At 35.1% G+C, this 5,883-nt stretch overlaps 1 non-coding gene across 1 annotated transcript; it reads left to right on the top strand.

The window, feature by feature from the left end:
* Window positions 1-1,917: 1,917 nt before the first annotated feature.
* On the top strand, window positions 1,918-2,021 carry LOC127743088 (small nucleolar RNA R71). Its single transcript, XR_008004391.1, has one exon. It is a non-coding gene; the product is annotated as a small nucleolar RNA R71 (small nucleolar RNA).
* The last annotated feature ends 3,862 nt before the right edge of the window (window positions 2,022-5,883 follow it).

Here is a 5,883-nt window from a genome sequence, read left to right as displayed (position 1 = left end):
AATGCCAGTAAGTCCTTCATCCAGGCTGTGATTTTTCTTCTGCTGTTTTTGATTCTGTTTTTAATTTTAGTATTTATTTTGTGACTCCACATGATCATGAACCTAATAAAATATAAAAGAACAATAAAAATAAAAATAAAATTAGATAAATAAAAATTGGGTTGCCTCCCAATAAGCGTTTCTTTAAGGTCACTAGCTTGACAGTGGGCTCTCATGGAGCCTCACAGGTGATCAGGTCAATGTTGTAGACTCCCAACACCAAACTTAGAGTTTGGATGTGGGGATTCAACACCAAACTTAGAGTTTGGCTGTGGCCTCCCAACACCAAACTTAGAGTTTGATGGTGGGGGCTTTGTTTGACTCTGTACTGAGAGAAGCTTTTCATACTTCCTCTCCATGTATACAGAAGAACACCCTTGAGTCTTAAACACAAGGTAGTCCCCATTCAATTGAAGGACTAATTCTCCTCTGTTAACATCTATCACAGCTCCTGCTATGGCTAGGAAGGGTCTTCCTAGGATGATGCATTCATCCTCATCCTTCCTAGTGTCTAAGATTATGAAATCAGCAGGGATGTAAAGGCCTTCAACCTTTACCAACACGTCCTCTACCAATCCATAAGCTTGTCTTACTGACTTGTCTGCCATTTATAATGAAAATATGGCAGGCTGTACCTTAATGATCCCTAGCTTCTCCATTACAGAGAGTAGCATAAGATTTATGCTTGACCCCAGGTCACACAGAGCCTTTTCAAAGGTCATGGTGCCTATGGTGCACGATATTAAGAATTTGCCAGGATCTTGTTTCTTTTGAGGTAAAGTTTGCTGAACCCATGTATCTAGTTCACCAACGAGCAAGGGAAGTTCACCTTCCCAAGTCTCATTACCAAACAACTTGGCATTCAGCTTCATGACAGCTCCTAGATATTGAGCAACTTGCTCTACAGTTACATCTTTATCCTCTTCAGAGGAAGAATAGTCTTCAGAGCTCATGAATGGCAGAAGGAGGTTTAATGGAATCTCTATGGTCTCTATATGAGCCTCAGATTCCTTTGGGTCCTCAATAGAGAACTCCTTATTGGTTGGGAGACGTCCCTTGAGGTCTTCCTCATTGGGATTCACGTCCTCCCCTTCCTTCTTGCATTTGGCCATATTGACTATATCAATGGCCTTGCACTCTCTCTTTGGATTCTCTTCTGTATTACTTGGGAGAGTACTAGGAGGAGTTTTAGTGACTTTCTTACTCAGCTGGCCTATTTGTGCCTCCAAATTTCTAAAAGAGGACCTTGTTTCACTCATGAAGCTTAAAGTGGCCTTAGACAGATCAGATACTATATTTGCTAAGTTAGAGGTTCTCTGCTCAGAATTCTCTGTCTGTTGCTGAGAAGATGATGGAAAAGGCTTGCCATTGCTAAACCTGTTTTTTCTACCATTATTAAAGCCTTGTTGAGGCTTTTGTTGATCCTTCCATGAGAAATTCGGATGATTTCTCCATGATGAATTATAGGTGTTTCCATAAGGTTCACCCATGTAATTTACCTCTGCTATTGCAGGGTTTTCAAGATCATAGGCTTCTTCTTCAGAAGATGCCTCTTTAGTACTGTTGGATGCATTTTGCCATCCATTCAGACTTTGAGAAATCATGTTGACTTGCTGAGTCAACATTTTTTTCCGAGCCAATATGGCATTCAGAGCATCAATTTCAAGAACTCCCTTCCTCTGAGGCATCCCATTATTCATGGAATTCCTCTCAGAAGTGTACATGAACTGGTTATTTGCAACCATGTCAATAAGTTTTTGAGCCTCTGCAGGTGTTTTCTTTAGGTGAATGGATCCACCTGCAGAATAGTCCAGTGACATCTTAGAGAACTCAGACAGACCATAATAGAATATATCTATCATGGTCCACTCTGAAAACATGTCAAAAAGACACTTTTTGGTAATCTGCTTGTATCTTTCCCAAGCTTCATAGAGGGATTCACCATCTTTTTGTTTGAAGGTCTGAACATCCACTCTAAGCTTGCTCAACTTTTGAGGGGGAAAAAACTTAGCCAAGAAGGCCGTGACCAGCTTATCCCAGGAGTCCCAGCTATCCTTAGGTTGTGAGTCCAACCATGTTCTAGCTCTGTCTCTTACAGCAAAAGGGAAAAGCATGAGTCTGTAGACTTCAGGATCTACTCCATTAGTCTTAACAGTCTCACAGATCTGCAAAAACTCAGTTAAAAACTAGTAGGAATATTCTGATGGAAGTCCATGAAACTTGCAGTCTGTTGTATTAGAGCAACTAGTTGAGGTTTTAGCTCAAAATTATTTGCTCCAATGGCAGGGATTGAGATGCTTCTTCCATCAAATTTAGAAGTAGGTGTAGTATAATCACCAAGCATCCTCCTTGCATTATTGTTATTAGGTTCGGCTGCCATCTCCTTTTCCTATTTTGAAAAATTTAGTAAGGTTGTCTCTGGATTGTTGTAATTTAGCTTCTATTAGTTTCCTCTTCAGAGTCCTTTCAGGTTCCGGATCAGCTTCAACAAGAATGCATTTTTCCTTGTTCCTGCTCATATGAGAAAGAAGAGAACAGAAATAGAAGAGGAATCCTCTATGTCACAGTATAGAAATTCCTTTATGTTAATATAAGAAGAAGGGAATAGAGGAAGGAGAATCCAAACACAAGGGTGAGGATAGGGGCAGAGATTTGAGATGGAGAGAAGTGTTAATGAATGAACAAATAAATAGAATAAGATGAGAGAGAGAAGTTTTCGAAAATAAATTTTGAAAAGGAGTTTATGATTTTCGAAAATTAAAGGTGAAATAAAATTAAAATTAAAAATTAAAATTTAAAACAATTAATTAATTAAAAAGAAATTTGAAAAAGGATGAGATATTTTCGAAAAATTAGAGAGGGAAAAATAGTTAGGTGGTTTTGAAAAAGATAAGAAACAAACAAAAAGTTAATTAGTTAGTTGAAAAAGATATTAAAATCAATTTTTGAAAAGATAAGAAGATAAGAAGTTAGATAAGATATTTTGAAATCAAATTTTTGAAAAAGATATGATTTAAAAAGATATGATAAAAAGATATGATTAAAAAGATATGGTTGAAAAGGATTTTAAAAATTAAAATTAATTACTTGACTAACAAGAAACTAAAAGATATGATTCTAGAATTTTAAAGATTGAACCTTTCTTAACAAGAAAGTAACAAACTTCAAATTTTTGAGTCAATCACATTAATTGTTAGTAAAGCTTCAATTTTTTGAAATAAAGATAATAAAAAGATTTTGAAAATATTTTTAAATTTTCAAAAATCATAAGATAAAAATGAAAAAGATTTGATTTTTGAGAAAGTTTTGGAAAGATAGGATTTTTAAAATTGAAAATTTGACTTGACTTATAAGAAATAGCTAAGTTTTAAAATTTTTTGACTAAGTCAACTCAAATTTTTGAAAATTAGGAGTACAAGGAAAAGATATTTTTTTATTTTTGAATTTTTTTATGATGAGAGAGAAAAACATAAAAATGACCCAAAACATAAAAATTTTGGATCAAAACACATGATGCATGCAAGAACACTATGAATGTCAAGATGAACACCAAGAACACTTTGAAGATTATGATGAACATCAAGAGCATATTTTTGAAAAAAATTTTTAATGCAAAGAAAACATGCAGGACACCAAACTTAGAAATCTTTAATGCTTAGACAATATGAATGCAAAGATGCACATGAAAAACAATAAAAGACACAAAACAAGAAAACATCAAGATCAAACAAGAAGACTTACCAACAACAACTTAAAGATCATAAAGAACACTAAATGCATGAATTTTCAAAAATTGCAAGAACAAGATGAACATGAAATAGACACCAAACTTAAAACATGACACACACTCAAACAAGAATCACAAAATATTTTTGGTTTTTATGATTTTATGATTTTTTTTTGTATTTTTATTATTTTTTTCGAAAACATATAGGAAAAAGGAAGTAATGAATTCAAAGTCTTCAATCAAAATTCCAGGAATCATACCAGGTTAGTCTAAAGCTTGATGGCCAGCCAAGCTTCAGAATACCATATAGAAACTCTAGAATTCATTCTTAAAAATTCTGAAGGATTTTTCGAAAACAGATGGAGAAATTTTTTTTGAAAATAAATGAAAAAAAATTACCTAATCTGAGCAACAAGATGAACCGTCAATTGTCCAAACTCGAACAATCCCTGGCAACGGCGCCAAAAACTTGGTGCACGAAATTGTGATATCTAATAATGGCATTCAACTTGGTATGCGCGTTTATAATTCAGCACTTTCTTCACAACCTCGCACAACTAACCAGCAAGTGCACTGGGTCATCCAAGTAATAAACCTTACGTGAGTAAGGGTCGATCCCACAGAGATTGTTGGTATGAGGCAAGCTATGGTCATCTTGTATTTCTCAGTTAGGCAGATAATATATGGTTATGGAGTTTTCGAAATTAATGATAAATAAATCATAAAATAAAATAGAGATACTTATGTAATTTGATGGTGGGAATTTCAGATAGGCGTATGAAGATGCTGTGCCCCTTTTGAATCTCTGCTTTCCTACTGCCTTCTTCCAATCCTTCTTCCAATCCTTCTTACTCCTTTCCATGGTAAGCTGTATGTAGGGCATCACCGTTGTCAATGGCTACATTCCATTGATGATTTGATTTTTGACGGTTTAGAATTTCACTAATGAAATCTCGTTGTAAAGTATAGTCTCTAAACCAACAATAATCCTTTCATACAAAAATTTGTTTGTCACAAGTACAAACCCCTAAAATCTATAAACCGAAGTATTTAAACCTCGGGTCGTCTCTCAAAGGACTTGCAGGGTAGTGTTCTTGTTATTGGTTACGGACTTGTTTATTTTGGGGTTTTGGATGAGAAATATGAATAGTAAATGGTAAGAAAACTTTATTAATAAAATGGTCTTGGCAAGGTTTGGTTGTCAAGGGTCTTCATCATTATCACTAGCCACAAGTATGGTAGTTGCAAGGATTAATCCCACTTAGTCATCCTTAAATCAATTAACAAAGGAAAGTCAAGTGAGTTATATCAATCCTAGTCCATAAATCCTAGCTTTCCACTAATTGGATTAATGAAGGCTAGAGTTAATGGCTATCAACTATCAATCAATTGGACACTAGAAACTCAAGAAATCCTAAGTCACCTTCTCATGCCAAGAACATAGAATTCTACTCTAACATCCTCTCAAGCATTTCATCAAACACTTGGAGGGTAATGAAAGAAAGCATTTTTATTTGTAAGAATAAAAGGAATCAACAACTAACAATTACAAAGAATTAACAAAACAACAATCAACAACATCACAATTATCATGAACTACCTCAAATTGCATTATTAAAAGAAAACAAAGAGAACAAGAGTATCTCAATTACAAAACCTAGAAACAAAATAAGAGAAATTACAACAAGAGGATAGGGATAGAAAGAAGAACCAAAGTATAGCAATCATCAATTGAAGGTAGAAGTAGAAGGAGACTTGAATTAAACCTAGAACTATGAGATCCTAATCTAACCCTAATTCCTAATCCTAATTCTAGAGAGAAGAGAGAGCTTCTCTCTCTAGAAACTACTTCTAAAACTAAACTATGACTAATGATCAAAAGTATCTTGATTCCCCTTCAATCCTTGTCTTAAATAGCATCAGAAATGAGTTGGATTGGGCCCACAAGGCTTCTAAAATCGCTGGCCACGAGTTGCATTAAGTGGGTCATGTGCCACCATCGGTGCGTCCACATACTGTGCGTGTGCGCACCCCTATGCGCAATGTAACTATGGTAAATCTTATATCGTTTTGAAGCCCCGGATGTTAGCTTTCCAACCCAACTAGAACCGCATCAG

This window comes from Arachis duranensis, chromosome 1 (genome assembly GCF_000817695.3).
Source record: "Arachis duranensis cultivar V14167 chromosome 1, aradu.V14167.gnm2.J7QH, whole genome shotgun sequence".
Taxonomy (NCBI): domain Eukaryota; kingdom Viridiplantae; phylum Streptophyta; class Magnoliopsida; order Fabales; family Fabaceae; genus Arachis; species Arachis duranensis.
Note: the sequence above shows the minus strand (reverse complement) of the source record. Positions and strands in the feature narration are given on the sequence as shown.